Source organism: Taudactylus pleione, unplaced genomic scaffold (assembly GCF_031769625.1).
Source record: "Taudactylus pleione unplaced genomic scaffold, aTauple2 ptg000317l, whole genome shotgun sequence".
In the NCBI taxonomy this organism is placed as follows: Eukaryota; Metazoa; Chordata; class Amphibia; order Anura; family Myobatrachidae; genus Taudactylus; species Taudactylus pleione.
This window is the reverse complement of record NW_028284718.1, coordinates 3,044,318-3,066,962: the sequence shown is the minus strand read 5'-3', so window position 1 is coordinate 3,066,962 and position 22,645 is coordinate 3,044,318.

Sequence of the window (22,645 nt, the reverse complement as noted above, 5' to 3'; positions counted from 1 at the left end):
TAGGTAATTGTGTGTGTGTGTATATATGCATGTAGGTAATTGTGTGTGTATATATATGCATGTAGGTAATTGTCTGTGTGTGTATATATGCATGTAGGTAATTGTGTGTGTGTATATGCATGTAGGTAATTGTGTTAATAGGTTGTGTGTGTGTATATATGCATGAAGGTAATTGTGTGTATGTGTGTGTATATATGCATGTAGGTAATTGTGTGTGTGTGTATATATGCATGTAGGTAATTGTGTGTGTATATATATGCATGTAGGTAATTGTCTGTGTGTGTATATATGCATGTAGGTAATTGTGTGTGTGTATATGCATGTAGGTAATTGTGTTAATAGGTTGTGTGTGTGTATATATGCATGAAGGTAATTGTGTGTATGTGTGTGTATATATGTATGTAAGTAATTGTGTGTGTGTATATGCATGTAGGTAATTGTCGGTGTGTGTATATATATATATATATATATATATATATATATATAGCAAAGTCTTGCAGGCGGCACTCAGGAACAATAAATGCCAGTACACAGCTGGTTACAAAGTGCCATTTTGTAACCAGCTGTGTACTGGCGTTTATTCCTGAGTGCCGCCTGCAACACTTTGCTATATGTTGGATCCTTGCTGTGGATACCTAGGAGGGCACCGGCGATTTACAACATTTTTTGATGGGAGTGTTGCTCACCTGCATTGTGGATATATATATATATATATATATATATATATATATATATATATATACAGTATATATACATACACACACACTGTATGCATGTGTGTGTGTATTTATATATATATATATATATTTGCACTTGAAATTACAGTTTATTACAATTGTTTTTAAATGTAATATACCAGGTGTTTCAAATTCAAATATATACTGTATATATATAAATATATATATATATATACATATATATATATATATATATATATATATATATATATATATGCCATAGCAAAGTATTGCTGTGCTCTCATTTGTTGGTCGTGGAGTGTTGCTGAGTGCCGTCCTTTGCCCTGGTCTTGTGTTTATTATTAGGAAGGGCACCGGAGCATGTTTTGATACAGATGGGCTGGGTCCTGCTATTAGTGTGTATGTGTGTATATATATATATATATATATTATATATATAATCTCTATCTCTATCTATATATATATATATATATCTCACACACACACAGTACATTATGCTTTTTGAAAACATCCGCAAAATATCGCTTCGATAATTTTATTGATAGGGGCCCCAACAAGTTTGTTGCCTATGAGCCCCCACAGACCGTAATCCAGCCCTGCACAGAAAGGTTTAATAGAAATAGATACAACACCAGATCAGATGTTTACCCTGGAGGATCTGTCTGATTCATCATGGTGCCCCCAAGACCAAGATTATGCAAATTCTGCCGAAAGAGAGACTGACACCACGGCTAAACATAAGAGTCACCTTCTGGAGATGAATTGTCTCATTTGCATGGGGAAAACCCAACCCTCAGATGAGATGGATCTCAGCCAGTGGACAACATTGAAATCACCATTAAAAAGTCACAATGGAAGACTACAGTGTGGAGAATCTCTCTTCACAGTCAGGAGAGGCCTCAGAGAACATGAAAAAAGATGCTCTAGGTGCTGAATTTCAAGGGATTTCTCCATCATGTTCTGTAGTGTGGAAAGGTTTCATTCACATGTTTTCTATAAAGCAGTTCAAAGTTACAGCCTTCAAAGTAGCTATAACATCCACCTTTGCCAGAAATTACCAAAGATTATTACAAGCAAAGGATTCATCTGTCCAGAATCTGTCTGGGAATTCATGGATCATATTAGGCCTGAATGCACTAAGACATCCAGTGATTCTGTCACTGTGTTCTGTAGCCGACTTTATTCCTACCTGAATCGCAAACTGAAATACGGAATAGTAAGCACAGACAACATGGAGGCCTTTGATATTCTGCTGCCTGCATGCCAACCAATACCTCCCAGACTACACCCACTGGGGGGACCAGGTCTTGAATAATGACCATCACCATCTGTTGCTAGGCCTTCTTCTTCCAAACCATCCATCCTGAACTTCCTGTCCAAAAAGGGTGAGCAGGGTACAGAAAGCGGAGCTAGGTGTCCCCGATGACATTTTTTGTCATCTATAATAGATGATGTGGAGAGATAAGAGCTTCAGATGTTAGAACAGGGACTCCCAACCAATTTGGCTTCCCTCCATTGAACAGAGCTCAGTTCCTTAGGAAGTGTCTATGCCTGAGCTGATAGGTAGTCTCTGTCTGTTGGTAAACACTCTTCAGGAGATGGCAACCCAAAATAACAACAACTATAATAATAATAATAATAATAATAATAATAATAATGTGTCCACTGATAATGATAACCAGCCTGATCCCTTAACAGCAACATACACCATATGGCCAACTCATAACATGACACCCAGTTTGTAGCCTCCTCTTCCTTATGACACTAATCCAGTCGCCATGGTTGATCAATCAGCCATTTGTGGTCCACCCAATTTTTGGCCTTCTACATTCTAACATCATATTCACATATCTAAGAAGTGGACAGTGGGAACAATGGCAATTTGAAGGCCATTAACTAACTCTGTTTTTTTTTATGTCCTTGTATAGGTTGGGAAATTCCTTTACAGAACAGAAGGTTTGCAAAGGATTATTTAAGTAAATTGTTTATTTATTTTTGGAAAGCACACTTCCTGATCCCCTTCTGGGATGAAAATAATCCACTCCCAGCAAGCAGGCATGGCGCTCAAGAAAGAATTCCCAAGAAAGACACAACGTAAGACTTAAACCTTAAATCTGAAATGTTGCATTTAATGCTCTGTTCTGCTTGTTCACATACCTCATATGGTTAAGTGGACATTGGGAACAATGGCAGTTTGAAGGTCACTAACTAAATCTGTTTTTTTAATGTCCCTGTATAGGTTGGGAAATGCCTTTACAGAAGGTTTGCAAAGGATTATTTAAGTCAATTGTTTTTTGGAAGCACTCTTCATGGTCCCCTTCTGGGATGAAAATCCACTCTTAGCCGCAGAAGCAGGCACAGGATTCTCAAGAAAGACACAACGTAAGGCCTTAAATCAGGGGTAGCCAACCTCGGTCCTCGAGAGCTCACGTTTTCCAGACAACCAAGCTGGTGCTCACCAAAACATTTAGAAAGATCCACAGGTGGAGTTAATTATTATAGTTTTGATTTGGAGACCTGGAAAACATGCACTGTTGGTAGCTTTCGAGGACCAGGGTTGGCTACCCCTGCCCTTAAATCATAGATCTTATGCTTGTCCACATATCTGTGCTGGTTAAGTGGCACTTTGAGGCCACTAACTAACTATGTGTTTTTATGTCCCTGTACTGGTTGGGAATTGCCTTTTATAGGAGGTTTGCAAAGCATTATTTAAGTAAATTGTTTAGTTTTTTTTTGGAAAGCACTCTTCCTGGTCCCCTTCTGGTATGAGAAAATCAACTCCCAGCAGCAGCCATGCTCAAGAATTCTTCTGTGGCAAGGACTGATGTAAATATACTGTATCACATTTTTTTTTTGTAAATGCCTCCTCCCCTCCTCTTCTCCCTCATAAATTTTCTTTGGAATCAAAAAACAAAATTACATTTTACTACCAATCAACAGTTCCTGTCCCTGCCCTACCTTCAACTACTTACATACTCAAACTCCCTCAGGCCTCTCTTGAATAATATAAGTGTTTCCTGATGTGTCATGTTTGAAGTTGAACTGCCATGTGTTTGTGCTGCCCGCTGCTGCAGCTTAGCTTAGTCAGCCAGTTATCTTGGTGAAAATTTTGGGCCTAAACTAGATGAACAAATCAATATTATTAGCTGTGAGGTGGTCAAATATACTGGAAACAAGTGGAAATAAATGTTATTGAGGTTATTAATACTGTAGGTACAAAAAAGGCCCATTTTATGTGATTTTAGCTATTTTTTTTATTTTTTAAGAAAAAATCCAGATCCAAAACCAAAACCAAAACACGAACACAAAACACAGAGGTAAAGTTTTGGCCAAAAAAAATCCAGATCCAAAACCAGGCGAGATCCAGTTCCAAAACCTAAACCAAAACACGGGGGTCGGCGCACATCTCTAGTTATAACTGCTATGCTTCTTTATTCAGCCATTTGCAAACTATCAACATACTGTACACAAGACTACACCCACATCCCAGCATTCCCCATGGTCCTAGGGACCATCACTGAAGATTCAGGCTTTCACATACAAGTTAGGGAGTGTCTACAAACATTAGGCATATCTAATGCAATAACATCACAGACTCCAAGAGGTACTACATGTGTGGTTTGAAGAAGAGGAAGGAATCAAGGATAACTCCAAAACAGCACATTTGTGGGCTAGAGATGGTTGTGCCATCTATAGATAATGAAATTGTAGGAAGTGAGGTTATGTAGGAGGGTGGGAAGATGATCAGCTCAGTTTTAGACATGTTAAGTTTAAGAAAACACTGAGACATACAGGAAGAAATATCAGAGAGACAGTTAGAGATACGAGTGAAGAGAGAGGGGGAGAAGTCAGGGGAGGAGAGATAGATCTGTGTATCCTCAGCATAGAGATTATATTGGTGTTACAAGTCGCCAGCGCGACTTGTCACTCTCCATCACTTCGCTGATTGCTCCTACCACTTCCGCCTGCCGTACAGGAATGGCACCATTGGTTGCTAGGCGATCTGCATGCCGGATGATGCCAGGTGTTACTGGGAACATGGGATGACCTTCCATGGTTCTGATTAGTACTTTATCCCTTTTTATACCTGACTCCCTCCTCAAGGCTTTGCTGGCTATAGCGTCTCTGTACGTGCCCTCCCAGCTCCTGTTTCTAGACTCTATTTCTGTATTGTTCCTAGTTTCACCATGGTCTCCCCAAGGCCACATCAACTCATCAATTCCTCTGGCTGTTATAGCCACAGCACGGCTAAACAAGCCACACCATGGTCTCCCCAAGGCTGTATCTACTCATCAATTTCTCTGGCTGTTTTAGCTACATCATGGCTAACTAAGCAACACCACGGTCTTCAACAAAGCCACAGCTATTCATCAATCCCTCCAGCTGTAATAACCACATCACAGCTAACTAAGCCGCATCACTTCAAAAAGGCCACAGCTATTCATCAATCCCTCTGGCTATTATAGCCACACCATGGAGAGTTAGGAGGAAAGCCAGGAGAGGGCAGTATCATGAAGACTGAGGGAATGAAGGGTTTTCAGGTTTTCAGGAGGAGAGGGTGGTCCACAGTGTCAAAGCAGCAGACAAGTCGAGGAGAATAAGCAGAGAGTAGTGGTCTTTTGATTTGGCATCAAGGAGGTCATTGTTGACTTTTGTGACGGGAGTTTCTGTGGAGTGGAGAGGACAAAACCCAGACTGAAATGGGTCAAACAGGGAGTGGTAGGAGAGAAAGGCAGTAAGGTGGTTGTATACAATCACCTCAAGGAGTTTGGAGGCAAATGGTAGGAGAGAGATGGGGGAGGTAGCTGGAGTGAGTGTTAGGAACAAGGGTGTTTTTTTTAAGAATGAAGGGGAAACAAAGACAAGGGCATGCTTGAATGCAGAGATGACAGTGCCTTATGACAGAGAGAGATTTAAGACATGGTCAAGATGGGAACAGAACAAGAGAGCGGTTGCGAAGGAGGTGGGATGGGATAGGGTCAAGGGTGGAGGTGGAAGGTGGAGACCACTGGGTGAGGGTCATGACTTCATCTCCAGATACTGGGTAGAAAGAGATCAAAGTTTGTAGGATGGAAGAGGAAGAGTAGACTGGAAAAGGTAAGGATGGGGTGCTGGGGTCTGGCAGGATGTGATGTCCTGATGTATGGAGTAAATTTTAGATGAGAAGTAGTTGGCAAAGTCATGAGAGGAGATGAGGAGGCAGAGAAGGGAGTTCCAAGTGGTGAAGAGACAACGGGGATTGGAGGACTGGAAGGAGATAAGGGTCTTGAAGTACAACTGTTTACAGAGGGATAGGGCAGCACTATAGTTTGAGAGCATCAATTTGAAATGGAGGAAGTCTGCATTGGAGTGAGACATTGTATAGGGAAACATCTTGGTCAGGGCGTGGAGGTGAGATTGATTTAGAGGAAAGTGTGCGGATGGGACAAGCTTTTCAATGAGGAAGGATGACAGCAGGTTGTGGGCAAGGTGCAGGGGCATTTTAAGAGAGGAGGGGGCCTGTGTGCAACCTCTGTTTGGGCCTCCCTCCTCTCTGTCAGTGCACTGAGCGCTGTAGATTCTGGATTCATGCCAGAATCTACTGCGCTTGCGCGGGTCTCCGGGAAAATGGCACCTGCACCTTTTTTCCCCGGGGACATTTTTTCTGCGCATGCGCACATAACTGGGAAAATGTTGGCCTCCAGTTTCCCAGTGAGTTTTTGCTGCTGTGCAGCACATCAAAATCTGCGGAGACGTAAGCATATTATTAACTATGGGTGTGTGGTGTGGGTCCCCTTGGACCCAGGAGCCTGAGTGCACCGCACACCTTGCACCTATTTTAAAGATGCCTATGGCAAGGTGGAAATTTAGTGTGGTGTGGGTGGAGGAGAGGAGAGGTGCCTGGGAGAGAAGGGAGGGTGCAGGGCTTAGTGGTGGGGTAGTATGACCATGGTGGAAGGAAACTGTTTGATAATGGAGTAATGGGAGATGCAGGGGATAGTATTAGAGGGGATGAAAGGAGAAAGAGGAGGGAAGAGAGAGGGAGGAGAAGGTGGAGGAGAATACAGAGGTAGGAAAGAGGTGGGAACTGGTGGTAGAAGAGAGATTTATGTAGCTTCTGATTGAGGGGGGAGTTGATGAAAAGAGGGACATGGTGTATATGAGGGAATTGGTGGGAGGAAGAATGACAGTAGTAGTGATTGAAGTTTTTTTTGTGAGACGGAGATTCTTGTCTCCATTTCACTGGAGTTCAGAACAGGGGGCCTGATTCAGAGCCGGACGCTATTTGCGCTCGCTCGTTCAGAATAAGGGGCCGGCTATTTAAATTGAGCGCACGCTCTGTTGACGCCTCTATGTCTGAGTGAGCAAAATAAATATGCGCTTGCTATTTTGTAGAGATGCCCCCTGGCCGCTCGCATTCTACGTCATCTCCGCTATTTATTTGATTAATCGAGTACATTGAAAGGCATCTGAACTGCTCGCAGTGCTTGTGGTAGGATTTTCCTACCGCAATCATGCGAACAGTTCAGGCTAAGAAACAACCAAGTGACGTGGTCGATGACGCTGCTTTGTTAATTATGCACACCCTTAAAACGCCCGTTTTGACCTTTTGGCACGCCTGCATTCTGATCTCCACTCCCCGTTTTCAAGCACCTTCCCCTGTTACCACCCACAAACGCCTCATTCTGTCACTCAAATTAGCAGGCATTCGCTGTTTAGCGAGCACACAATTTACGACCGCAATGACTGGTTCACGTATGCGTATTACAGCCCATGCGCATGCGCAGTTGTGCGAACATCGCTTGGAGCGAATGAGCGGCCGCTTACGAGCGGCTCTGAATCAGGCCCAGAGCCTGTCAGTAGAGGGAGTTGCCGCACATGCATGGCAGGTCCTCGTTGCCATAGAGATTGCACAATTGGGGGGATCTGATGTGGCGATACACAGCTCCTAGGCAGTTTCCTGTTCTGAGGCAGTGTCCTGTGCAGTGGTGATTCCGGTCAATCACTGCACTCCTGTCCTCCTTCATCCGGACAGCTGCAGGTAAGGCACCTGCATCACATTTGTAACTGTAGCACATGTTGTGGGGAATCATCTGAAGCAATAAATGGGGAGCATATATATATATATCTTGTAGAGCCTGGCACTCTGGATAAATAATGCAGCATTCTGGGTGCCTTCCTAAATGATCATGCAGGACCTACATTTTTTATATATATATATATATATATATATATATATATATATTAGGGGTGTGCACAGGCCACTTTTCGTGTTTTGTGTTTTGGTTTTGGATCTTTCTTCGTGTTTTGGATCTGGATTGGTTTTGCCATATCCACCCTTCTGTGTTTTGGGTTCTGGGTTTTGTGTTTTGGATCTGTATTTTTTTGGAAAAAAAGCATAAAAACAGCTACAAATCACAGAATTTGAGGGTTTTTCTGCTCCTATGCTATTATTAATCTCACTAACATTAATTTCCACTCATTTCCAGTCTATTCTGAACACCTCACAACTCACGATATTGTTTTTAGGCCAAAAGGTTGCACCGAGGTAGCTGGATGACTATGCTAAGCGACACAAGTTGGCGGCACAAACACGTACCCCATCTAGGAGTGACACTGCAGTGGCAGACAGGATGGCAGTTTGAAAAACTAGGCCCCAAACAGTACATAATGCAAAGAAAACAAAAAGGGGCAAGATGGAATTGTCCTTGGGCCCTCCCACCCACCCTTATGTTGTATAAACAGGACATGCACACTTTAACAAACCAATAATTTCAGCGCCATGGTCTGCCACACAACTGTGGCTGAAATGATTGGTTCGTTTGGGCCCCCACAAAACAAGTTGGCAATTAATCTGTATTAGCACAAACTGGCTCTACGGAGGCAAGATGTCGTCCTCATCCTCCTCATCCACCGATTCCTCACCCTCTTCAGTGTTGTGTACATCCTCATCCTCACAGAGTATGAATTCGTCCCCACTGGAATCCACCACCACAGGTCCCTCTGTACTTTCTGGAGGCTTGTCTCCCTGGAAGAATTGATAATTCATTTTGATGAACATCATCTTCTCCACATTTTGTGGAAGCAACCTCCTACACCTTTCATGACTAGTGGCAGCAGCTTCAGCACTAGGAGGAAGTGGTTCTTGACCTTTCCTATTTTATTTTTATTGGACAAATTTTTGTCTTCCATTTATGTGATATTGATGCATGTACGGCTAGGGCGGACACAAACACAGAAAAATATATATATTATTTTTTTGGAGTGCGCTTTGGGGGTTACACCACCCTTCAACAAACGAGCCAGCCGGACCTTTACATATGACACAGGCGCACGCTTGGCGCTACTTTGTTGATGCACATGCGGCTACAGCGCACACAAGTCAAACACAGAAAAATATTTATTTTTTTTCAGGCACTTTGGGGTTACACCACCCTTCAACAGACGAGCCAACCGGCCCTTTACTTATGACACAGGTGCACGCTTGGCGCTACTTTGTTGATGCATGTGCGGCTACAGCGCACACAAACAGAAAAATATTTTTTTTGCACTTGGGGGGAGCACCCCTGATGGACAGAGCACCCCCTGGACAACACTACAATACTCCTTTAGGACTACAGCCTTTATGGGACACTGCACAACACAGCCCATCCAGCCCCTATGGACTTTGGAGTGGACACAGCCCCTATGGACAACAGACTGCACAACACAGCCCAGCCAGCCCCTATGGACGTTGGAGTGGACACAGCTCCTATGGACAACAGACTGCACAACACAGCCCAGCCAGCCCTTATGGACTTTGCAGTGGACACAGCCCCTATGGACGACAACAGCAGCACAACTCCCACCCTCCTGTTTCACTGTCAACAGCCAGAGTGAAAAATGGCACCGACGTGGGGACCTTTTATTTAATCCAAAACCCGCGAGAAACCGACAGCGGGATGATGACATTTTGCCTTAATTTCAAATCCGAGTCAGGCGGGAAAACTCGAACCTGACTCGGATCCGGCTCGGATCGGGGGGGCTCAGGGGAGTTCGGATTTCAGAAATTCGAACCCGCTCATCCCTAATATATATATATATATATATATATATATATATGTAATCCCAAAACTGCCGCCACTCAGTCAATAAATCTGCATCTGGCCTCAGTGTCCAAATCAGGTAACATGTAACACTCCGAGCAAAGGATCAGCACTCGAGACCCGGTTTTGATGCTTAACAACAAAGTGTATTAAAGACTTTCAACGTTTCGGGGCACCAGCCCCTTCATCAGGACACACTTAATAATACAATAGTATGGAGTCCAGCTGTAATAGCTTTAGTGATGAAACGTGTTGAGGGTAACACTGCTGAAGTCCTGATCCAGCCATTTGATGCTTCAGATAAGCTTTCTTTCAATTTTTTAAATGTAATTATGTTATTTATGTTTTATGGTAGATATAAAATTTGTCTGAATACTACACGACAGTGTTTCATTTCTCTTCCCTAATGGTTCAAAATCTGAGATCTATGTCTGGAGGTCGGTGAATTGGGAGCTCGAGGAAGCACATATAAAGATACATATTACATGCTTGCTTACGCAATACCTTGGAGTACGCATATTGAATTTCTTTTTATATATAATAAAAATTCCCTTAAAATATTACACCATAACTCACTTTTTGTTTTTCATATATATATATATATATATATAATTGGAGAAACGGCATTACTCATGGGTACCTTCATGTAAGACTTCAAATGACAAATAACGTATGTGCCCAAAGTTTCAGTCCATGTGGACTTTTAGCAAGAATATTATTGATAAAAGTCTGGATGACTGAAAACAAATGGAAAGTGAATGAATTGGAGGTATAGATCTTAATGGCCACTGGATGGATCATGAAGGTGCAAGTACAATGCATCCATCAGTAAAAAACCTCACTAGCCTTAAACTTACTCCAGAGCCTGGAGACTTCCCCTCTAAGGCCCGTATTCTATTTGAGGCGAAAAGCCAGAATCAGCGAAAAAGTTTCACCGATGACGTCATTTCGCCAGGCGGAAAAGTATCGTCGTATTCAATTTGAAAGACTTTCCGCCTAGGCGGAAAGTCAATGCAATGTAATAGGCAAAAATGTTTAGCCTATGAATAGGAGTTGGAAAAAGTGCAGAATAGGGGTTTTGGGGTGCAATGTTGCGGGAACCCCCGTGCAGCCTTCAGACAGTCCCCCAAAGGTAAACTGTGTCAAAACACCCCAAAAAATCACTTTGAATTTGGGGGCGAAAAAAAAAATGTTGGGGGACAAAGTACAAAACTAGCGAACTAGACTCCAGGGGGTCCCAAGAATGTCCCAGGTGGATTTTTCACTATTTTTTAAACTTAACTTTAGCAACTTTTAAATATGCTGGCCCCCATTTTGAAGTACCCCAAATTTGCTGAGATAAGTTATTTTTTGCATTAAAACCTCCAGAATACTATTCTTTACCACTTATACAAAAACGCTATTTAGCAGCTATTGAGCCCATTTCAAAACACCAAATACCTTCAGCAAGCCAAATCGGAGGGTACCATAAGGAACCTTATGTCAGAGCATCTGTTGGGGGGTGTCAGGCTGATTTCCCCAAATCTGACATGACTTTCCGCTTGTTTAAGTTTTGCCGGGTCCCGTTTTCGCATACTTTCAAATTGAATATGGGGATACGCAGGCACGTGTGCAATACTTTTCCGCCTGCAAAACAGGCTAAGTAGGCGAAAAGGCCGGGAGGCGGAAAAGTATCGTGGGTCCGCTCAAATTGAATACGGGCCTATGTGTCAGTGCAGGTACTATAACTTAGGTTATGGCCAAACATACATTGTATTTTAAGCTTTGAATCTGCACTGGAGCTTGAAAAAGTGCAAAGAATTACAGAAATATATTTTCTACATTCCTCTCTTCTCCCATTTACCTCTACACATGACCACTATGCTCCATGTATAACTAGCCTAATGTTAAACACATAGGAGTAAATTTGCTAGATGTTGACTCCATGTCGTGTTTCAGCAGCTAAATCGCACATTTACTAACAGACAATTTTTTATATTGATTTTTAAGTGTTAGTATATGTACAAATTAGCCCCTGAAACACATTGACTTATATTGATTTAAATCGATTTAAAATCAAGAAAAATCGACCTTTAGTACATTTACCCCATCAACTGTTACATGTTTACATACTCCTAATATTCTTATTTTAAACTTTTCTTCAGGCATGTGTTTGTTTTAAAATACAAACCATATATCAGGCTATCATTAGTATTATAATAGGGATGGTGATGGGTCAGGGAAAAGTACAGGTAGAGCAAGGGTACCTGGGGATTAAGTAGTGGGTGGTCAGTTGTTTCACACTCGTCTGTTTTCCCTTTTATTCCCTTGTTTCTAGTATTTAGATTTAGATGTCAAAGCTGGCCACTTGTTTCCTGCGATTGTGAAACATTTTGAAGCCTGACAATAAGCAATTGTTGTCATTGTTTCTACTGTTTAATTCATTATTCTATAAAAGTGACAAGTGTGGTATAAGCAGGATATATTTTGCTCTTTGTAATGAGAAAAAAATAAAGCTGTGGACTACTTCCATTTTTTCATACCTTCGTGTTTTATTTACTGGGTAAAGGTTTTTGACTTTTGTTGGTGGCAACCTACATTCTGGCAGTCCAATTCTGAAGAAAGTGACAATTAGGATAAGTGGAGTATTGCTTGCAGCCACAAGAGGGAACTCTTGTCCTATTAACTAGAGGAGAACTTCTGAAAACAGTACATGCTAACTAATGTATATTTAGTTACAAAGGTAAAATACAAGGACAGAAATCAACTGTGTCATTCTCTATCACACAAAGTGAAAACCTACGTTTTACCTATGGAACCTAGGTTGATAGTGAAAACCTCTTACAATAAAGTAGCATAAGTAATCACAGTAACAACATAAACAACTGGCTGTCCAGTCCGTCTGGGAAAGCTGTAATAGTTAGGATTTCCCTGCACTTACCTGCCAGCCAGCAAAAAAGAAAAAAATGTAAAACCTGCATATTAGCAGAAGCATCTTGTATTTTGTTACTATATAGAAAATGTATTATGATTTTATATTACAGAAGGGGCAAGTTAGAAGAGAGTGGTTGGAAATTGGGTACAAAACAATTCAAACATTAGTACACATAAAATGAAAACACAACTTGTATTCAATATACACGAAAAACAAACGTTATTCAACTTATCAATAAAAATTTTATGTCAGATCTACCTCTCCTCTCCATCAGGGTAATCGGTGCAAAAATTATGAAAAGCAGGATTTTCAGTTTTGCTGCCACCCTAAATTCTTCTGATAGTCAGCCAACAGGACTCTTGCCCAGGGGCGCCGAGAGGGGGGGAGGAGCGTGTGCAGATTATTCGAGCCCGGGCTTGCTGGAGGGGGGCCCGAGTCTGGCACCGCTCCCCCCCCTCTTACATCACAGCAGCCCAGCACACGCTGCTGTGTGCTGGGCTGCACTGGGAGACTGCTCACAGCTGCTAAGAAGCAGCCACAGCAGTCTCCTATGCCTGTGGGGGGGAGCGATCAAGCTGATCACACCCCCACTGGTTATGCGCCGGGCTAAGGGGGCTCACTGCGCCTCCCCCCCCTCACCAGCACAAAGCGGTGCTGCAAAACTTTTTTTTTCTAAGAGGGCGTAGCCACACCTCCCACGATTAGGCCATGCCCCCTTTTTTACTGGGGCCCAGCACAGCTCTTGACGGATCTGCTCTTGCCATCCTCACTTCTGATTGTCAGCCAGCAGGACTCCAGCAGCTTTGTCAGAAGAGGAGGAGGAAAATGAAGAGGGCAGAAGTGGAAATAGAAGGTGGAGACCAAAGGTACAGTGCAACTATGGGTGGTGGGCACACAGGGGAAAACGTTGGTGGTGGAGAAAATGATTGAAAAAGTTTTAAGGAATAGACAGACACAGAAAGGGGATTTCAATACATGGCTTGATGATGAGCTCTCTCACCTTGGCCAAGATCACCACTCAATTCGCTTCTCAGTTGCAACCCCTCAAAATAGAACTTTACCCATGGAGTTGACAAGGTATCATCCAAGGAGGGGCATGACCCCCCAGGCTCTTGCAGCAAACCTGGATCTTTCTGTGGTAATTGGGGCCTGTGAAGATTCTTGTTCTCTAGTCCATAACTATAACAGAGATGTGACAGCTGCAATGGATATTATCGCCCCGTGCGTATACGACCCCGCATACCATACTGTCAAGCCCCTTGGTTTGACAATAGTGTTAGTGAACTCAAGAAAAGGGGGCGTAGACTTGAAAGATGATGGAGGAAGACTAACCTGGTAAAGGATAAGTTAACACTAATCAAACATATTGGAGAATATCAATCAACAATCACCCGTAAACAAACAGAGGCCCTGATTCAGAGCCGGACACTCTGACAGAGCGCTCGCTCTGAATCAGGGCTGTCCTTCTTCATTTTTAGAGCGGCCTCCTGGCCGCTCATATAGCTGTGGGTGACCACCCACAGCTATAGCGAACGGCCAGGGAGATGGTCGCGATGGTCAAGACCATCATAACCATCGGGCTTGCGACGAGACCCTTGTGGTAGGGTCTCATTGCCGCAAGCCCTGGAGTGCTTTCGGCTCTATCAGAGCTGAAGGCACTCCCACTGATATCACTTGTGTCACCTCCATCTGGGCAGGCACGCCCCCGGCACACCCACCAAAGGGGGCATGCTGTCACTCAACATCGACAGCACGCCCCCTTTGGTGAGAGACCCGGAGCGACGGTTTGCCCGTTGCTATCCGGGTCTCGCACATGTGCACTACGGAGCCGCCTCCGTCGTGCGCATGCGCACTGGGCCAACATCGACCTGCTTGCGAGCGCTCAGCCCTTCAAGCGGGTCTGAATTAGGCCCTGAGTTTCTTTCAAATGAGATCAAGGCAGCAAACACTAGGCCAGCTCAGCTTTTCCGTACAGTGGAGATGCTTTGCAAACCAGCATGTCTGCAGCTTGATGAAACCCTCTCCCAGTCAAGATGCAATGAGTTTGCAAAATTCTTTGCAGATAAAGTATCCTCCATCTGGGCTGAAATCTCCACAGTGCCATCAAAGGATTGCCAAACTATCAAGCCTGCCAAGGTAAGCCACCTGTATCCCTGGAACAGCTTTGACATAATGGATGTAAAAGACATTGGCAAAATTATCAGAATGTTGCGACCCACCACCTGTGATCTGGACCCTGCCTCAACCAAGTTTCTCATAGGGTGTATGGACATGATTGGCCCTGTAATTGCAAATATAGTTCAATGCTCTCTGCAAACAGGCATTTTTCCAGAACCACTAAAGGAAGCAATTGTTAGACCACTTCTTAATAAACCAAATTTAGGCCCTCATTCAGAGCCGTACGCTCTGAGCAGAGCGCACGCTCTGAATGAGGGCCGCCCTCCATAATTATGGAGCGTCCTCCTGGATGCTCGTATAGCTGTGGGTCACCACCCACAGCCTATACGAGCGTGCAGTTTGATGGCCGCGATGGTCTTGACCATCGCGACCATCGCCACTGCGAGCCGGAGCCTGCGGTTGAGTTTTTCAACCGCAAGGCCCGGAGTGATTTTGGCACTATCAGAGCCAAAATCACTCCCACTGACATCACTAGTGATGTCAGTGGGCCGGCTTCTGATGGTAGGCGTTCCCTTGGGAACACCCCCATCTGGGAGGCACGCCCCCGGCATGCCCACCAAAGGGGGCGTGCTGTCAATCAACATCAACAGCACGCCCCCTTTGATCAGACACAACGAGCGAAGGAAAGTCCTTCGCTTGTCGCGTCTGGCGCATGCGCACGAAGGAGTTCCCGCCGTCGTGCGCATGCGCAGTGCACAACATCGACCCACTTGCGAGCGGACAGCCGCTTGCGAGTGGGTCTGAATCAGGCCCTTAGACCCCGACTGCATGACAAACTGTAGACCAGTATCAAACCTTCCTTTTCTAGGAAAGGTCATTGAGAAAGTGGTGGCAATGCAACTGGAAACCCACCTGTCTACCCATGATATTTATGATCCATTCCAGTCAGGATTCAAGAGAAGACATAGCACTGAAACAGCTCTAGTATGTGTGCTTAATGATCTTCTGAAGGCAAGAGACAGAGGTGATTGTTCAATCTTAATCCTTCTGGATCTCTCAGCAGCATTTGATACTGTGGACCACGGGATTCTAATTGAGCGCCTGAAAAATTTCTGTAGACTGGATGGCACAGTCCTTAGCTGGTTCAAATCGTTTCTGACCGGCAGCTCACAGAGAGTTTCTTCTGGAGTAAACTCTTCATCAATAGTGCCATTTCCATGCGGTGTCCCACAGGGTTCTATACTATCTCCCATGCTTTTTGCAGTATACATGCTACCATTGGGTGACATAATCAGACGTCATGGCCTGGTCTGCCACTGCTATGCAGATGATACGCAGCTGTACGTGTCCTTTGCTGCAGGTACAAAGGACCCCATAACAACCCTAAATGGCTGCCTAGCTGAGCTTCAGGAGTGGATGAGTGCCAGTTGGCTGCGACTGAACCCTGATAAAACAGAGGTGCTTATGATAGGTCACAAGTCAGGGCTACAGCATAGCCAACCAACAGGACTTACGCTTGGGGGATCAGAATTACAAAACACTGAACATGTGCGGAATCTTGGTGTTGTCCTGGATAGTGGCTTGACACTTAAACATCAGGTATCAGCCACAATCAAATCCTCATTCTTTGCCAGAATCAAGCACTAAATTCCCTCAGAAAGTCTGCCTAAAGTCATACATGTATTTATATCATTACACCTAGACTACTGCAATGCCCTCTACCTTGCACTCCCAGCAAAAGAATTTCACCGCTTGCAGATGGTACAAAACGCAGCTGCCAGGCTATTAACCAACCAGCCCCATTCCAAAGACATAACACCCATTCTATACTCCCTTCACTGGCTGCCTGTCAGGTGGCAAATTGTTTTCAAGATTGGCTTACTAACTTACAAAGCCCTACATGACCATGGCCCAAGGTACCTAAAGGAGCTTCTGATTCCTTACCATCCCACTCGATTACTGCAATCCATTGATGAAGGACTATTAACAGTACCTAGAATCTCACGGAATTCGTCTGGGGTCGAGCTTTCAGTTTTGGGGCTCCAACCTTATGGAACTCACTTCCCCGCACAGTCCAAGAGGCCTCCACTCTAGAATCCTTTAAAAATAGACTCAAGACTCACCTATTCAGTAATGTCCCTTGCTTAAGCTTATTTTGTGTTTTGTACTGTAAATGCAAATGTAAAGCACTTTGAGTCTTTTAGGAGAAAAGCGCTATATAAATAAAATTATTATTATTATTATTATTATTATTATTATTATATAAAGGACCTCATAATGCAGAGACACATGAATGAGGTGGGGGACAAAGATCAACAGATAGATGCATAGGTGCACATAATTAGAGACAGGTCCACAAAGAGAGGCAAAGAAAGATATTGGCAAATGCAGAGAAGACACAGATGCACAAACACAAAAGGGGATAGAGACAGGGGATGATAGAAACATACATGTAAAGAGGGTGAAAGAAAGGCACTAACACACACAAAAAGGGGCAGAGACAGCGACAGATTACCAATTAGGCAGTACAGACAACCATCTAGGGCCTGGTGGGACCAGAAAGGCCTGCTTTCCACCTGTCCTCGCCTAAGCACGCAAGTCCAAATGGGTGCACTCAGGAACAGTAAATCTACAGAGAACGGCAGGGGAGGTGCCTGAAGTTGTCACTGATCAGTCAGTAAATGGATAATACTCAGAAAAGGGGTCAGAGGATTAATGAGTCACTGGTTGGTGGACCATGGACTCAATTCTCTCTGTATGGCCCCTGTGAAAGAATCCAGCCTGTCTCACCTGTCTCCACGGCCCCAGACCCTATCTTCTGTCTCTCCCTCCCTTGTTCAGTCTATCTCCTGTCTGTACATTACAGTCTCTCTGTTCAGCTCCTGTCTGTCACTCTCCCCCCTTTATGCACATTCCTTCATGTATTTAACCTCTTTTGTTTGTCTCTTTTCCCTCTCATAGCTTGTGCCTGTCTCTTCCAGTCTCTTTGCATAGTTTTTATCTCTTTTCACACCTCTCTCCTGTGCAAGTATCTTTCTGTCTCTAATCTCTGCCCATCTGGTTGCCCCCCTTCCCCCATCTCTCCTATGTAGAGGTAGCATGTAGCCACTTAGTTTACATAGATGGCAGAACTTCTTTCTGTGCACAACTTATACCCCATGACTTCTACTCCTCCTCCCCTGGGTTTGCCATGTCTTAGCAATTCTCCTCCCCTTGTTTTCTTTATTGCTTTGCTATCTGCATTCCAACCTCATGTGTATGTCTCCATCTATCATTCCAATGTCAGTCACCCCTTTTTTAATTGTCTCCCTGCCTCCAATTTTGTATGTGTACCTTTGTGTCCCCCCTTTACGTGCTTGTGCATCTGTGGTACCCCACTAGTCTGGTGGGTAGTCGTGGGCTGCCCATACTATTTAATAAGCATTAATTTATTGTATTAAAGGGGATTGGACTTTCTACTAATGCTAACTATTTGGGGGTAATGGACAATGTATTGCCACCCCACTTCAGTGGCCAGTACCTAAAGACTCTTTATAGAATGCAGTTTGCAGTGTTAGAAATTTCTGGATGCCTGGCATTCTGCGCACTGGCCCTGTGGGCAGGAGCTGGCATGTGCAGCATAGAGGACAGTTAAACTGCCACAGACTCCTTAACTATAGTGCTGACTGAGGGGAGAGTGAGGAAAGTGGTGAGATGCAGCACACTTTCCTGAGACAGAGAGGTGTTCCCAGTCACTGGAGATCATCAGAGCGGCTCTTGGACAGCAGTGGTGATTAGCAGCACCTGGTCCTGGGTGAAGCTGGTCCCAGTGACATCTTCCGGCCAAGCAAGCAGATTCTTCTCTCCCAGGGGAGGCAGGCAGAGAGGCGCTCCCTTCTTCAGTACAGCTGCTGAAGAGCAATATACAGTATTGCAGGGACACTTCTTCCTACATAATCGGCTACCAGAGGAAGGGACATCAGATCATTTGGCAGGTCCTGACAGCTGAAGGGGTAAAGCAAATGCCTAGATGGAGATTAGTAAACCCCAGTTAACTGACTACACCTTCCTCCATCACTAAACAGTGAGAGCCCCAGTGATTACCAACAGACTGTGCTACAGACATCTTATTGCAAGATTTAAGGACTAGTATACCAGCATACAGGAGTGAACTCTTTAAAACTATATTATTAGACAGCCAGCCATCATACTACCAGCCTAGACTGTGAAGTTAATAAGAGTTAATGACGAGGAGTAGGCACACTACCAGTATAGGCTCAGTCAGTCTGCTAAACATACAGCAGCTCTTCTCAGTCTCTGCCAGTATGCTGTAGCACAATAAGGATTAGCATAGACTCAGCATCTTAGGGGATGTAAAAGATGTAGTTTTGTGTGTGGCAGAGAGCTGCAACTCTTTCCTTTCAGGAGAACAAAACATTAACTACTGCAAGAGTGAAAGTTGTCCAGTTCTTAAACTTTGATGACTCTGGATTGATAATTCAGATATTTAACCCCAAAGAGCTCTCAGCTTTATGACGTGCACCACTGTGGCCAATTCAGCTAAACTGAGTTATACTGTATATCTTTATGGGGCCCCATGGTAGCTAATATATGTGATTTAATTTATATATGTATGAACTTGGTAATGAATAAACATTGTTAAAGTGTTACATTTAGAGATTATTACCTAATGTGATATTCCTTGCAATTGTATGCTATTGTAATTGAAAGTGTTTTGTGAGACTACCAAAACAACTTTACAAATCCTTCAAAATAGTAAGTGTTGTGACAATAAAGTAGAGTTCTTAATGGTAAAGTCCAATTGTGACTGTTTCTGAGTTAAAGTAGACCTCTTACTATTCAACTAGAAAATAAAATAATTTGTTTTCGGAAGGAAAGGCCCCCAAGTCATGGGTATCACATTTGGCGTCACAAAAAACAGGATCCATAGACCAAAGTAAAGAGGTCCATTAAAACAGACAAATGTCAAAAGAAAGAGCAACAATGGCGGATTCATCCAACAGCAATCGAAACGGATTGGGACAAGGATCCCCTACTATGACTCAACTAAACCCAATCACTCTACCTTATTATTTTGGGGCCTCAAGGCTCCCAACTTACAGTGGAGATGTCTGTGGAGCCGAAGGGAGTACCTTTACGGAATTTAAAAATAAAATGAAGTCAATGTTCCGCCTGTATTCATTAAATGAACAGCAAGAAGTTTAAATCCTTATAGGGCAACTCAAAGGATCTGCCTTTAGGGAAGTTACGTCTTGGACTTCAGAAGAGAGACAGAAGGTAGATCAGATTTTACAACTGCTAGCCAATACTTTTGAACTGCGGACCATTTCTAAATTAAAGATTACATTCTACACCCAGAAACTAAAATCAGGGGAAACACTCAGTGACTATGCCTTAAATTTACAGGAAGCATTAAGGTTCATCCAAGCAGTAGATAATAATGAGATATGAAACACCAATGATGCTTTGATATCCCAGCTGATTGAAGGAGCTAATGGAGATGGAGTGAATACTCACTTGCGGATGTTGAGAATGCAACTGGCGGACCATTCATTCCTGGATTTTAAGGAGGCAGCTATCAAAGTCGTGGCCCCAAACATTCTATGAGAAAATGATTTCCCAAAGAAGTCAGGGTTCCAAGAATGTCTATACCCTCGTGGAAGCACTTGCCTCAAGTCCAGATAAACACAGAAGGTCAAGGATCAAACAGTACAGGGTCTCCAAACCCCAGCCACAGACCCTTTACAGATCCTTAAAAGCCAGATGGAAAAGTTGACTGTGGGAATGGTGGAAATGCGTGAAGAAATGCACAATTTACTGATTGAACAGGCCTCCAACGCCTCTAAACAGAGCTGGACAGCAGAAAGAAGAGGAACTTCCAATGATTGGTGGGAACCACCTCGGAAGAAGGGAATAAGACCAATAGATCAATTCACAGGGCCAACCTATTTGTTGACAGTGCAATAGGAGTGGCCATATAAAACGAGATTGCTACATGTACAGAGCCTTTAAAATACAATGCCCAGAGGTGGAGACCAAGCCTCTGAGAGAACAACAAGAGTAAAACTCACCTCTAAAGAATGGCAGCCCCGCTATGGCAGACAATATCATATAGGGGAGGATGAGTTGACCTGCAAATTAGATGCTGAAACTCCGGTTCACACGGAAAGTTTCAGGGAAAGTCATCTGGTTCCATTTGCAATGTGGGTATGGGTTCATCAATCGAGAAGATACAAAGCAGGATATCTTTGTGCATTACACAGCCATCCAAAAGAACAATCCCAGAAAATATCAACAAAGCCTAGAAGATGGAGAGACTGTAGAGTTTGATGTATTCGAAGTGGAGAAAGGCTTGCAGGCAGCTAATGTAACTGTTACAAGTTGCCGGCATGACTTGCTACCTTCCAGCACTTCGATGGTTACTCCTTCTACTTCCGCCAGCTGTATGAGTAATGCACCATCTGTTGCTAGGCAATCTGGATGCCGGACGACATCACGTGTTACTGGAATACTGATGAATCTTCCATTACTTTGATTGGTTCTTCATCTGTTTAAATAGCGTTTCTATACGTACCCTTCCGGTTCCTTCTTCTGGACTCTGGGCCTGATTCAGACACGCTCGCGAGCGCTGAGCACTTGCAAGCGGGTCGATGATGCCCTAGTGTGCATGCGCACGACGGAGGGAGCTCCGTCGTGCGCATGCGCGAGACCCGCATAGCGATGGCCAAGCCGTCGCTATGGGTCTCGCACCAAAGGGGGCGTGCTGTCGATGGTGATTGACAGCACGCCCCCTTTGGTGGGCGTGCCGGGGGCATTGCTGTCCAGACGGAGGCATTCCCATGGGAACACCTACCGTCTGGGACCGGCCCCACTGACATCACTAGTGATGTCAGTGGGAGTGCTTTTGGCTCTGATAGAGCCAAAAGCACTCCTGGGCTTGCGGCAGCGAGACCCTACCGCAGGGTCTCGTCGCAAGCCCGATGGTCGCGATGGTCTTGACCATCGCGACCATCTTTTTGGCCGCTCGCATAAGCTGTGGGTGGTAACCCACAGCTTATGCGAGCGGCCAGGAGGCCGCTCCAATTTTAGGTAGGAGGGCCCTGATTCAGAGCGAGCGCTCTTGTCAGAGCGTCCGGCTCTGAATCAGGCCCTCTGTTCCTGCATCTCTCCAAATTGTACCTAGGTCTTTAGGCCACACCTAATCCTCCGGCTCTCATAGCCGATCCATGGCTAACTTAGCCACATCTCGGTCCTTAGGCCGCACCAAATCCTCTGGCTCTCGTAGCCGCAGCACGGCTAATCAAGCCGCATCTCGGTCATCAGGCTGCACCAAAACCTCCGGCTCTCATAGCCACTCCACGGCTAACCTAGCCACACCAATTCTACCAGCTACTTACTGCATCAACTCAATGGGCTATACCAGCCACATCAATTCTATCAACTACTCGCTGCATCAACTCAACGGGCTATACCAGCCACCTCAATTGTACCAGCTATTCGCTCCATTAATTCAACAGGCTATACCAGCCACATCAATTCTGTTAGTTACTTGCTGCGTCAATTCAACAGGTTATACCTGCCATCTCTAATCCTCCAGCTATAAGCTGTGTCATTTCCAAAGACTGTACCAGCTGCTTTATTTCACCAGCGGCAACTGCCACGTCTGTACCACCAGTGCCACATTAGCCACATCTGTACCACCAGTGTCATATTAGCTGTATCTATACCACCAGTGCTGCATTAACCGCATCTATACCACCAGGGCTTCATTAGCCACATCTTTAACACCAGTGCCTCACTAGCCGCATCTCAGCTACCGGTTCTCATTGGTGTCATCTTCTATTCTGGTA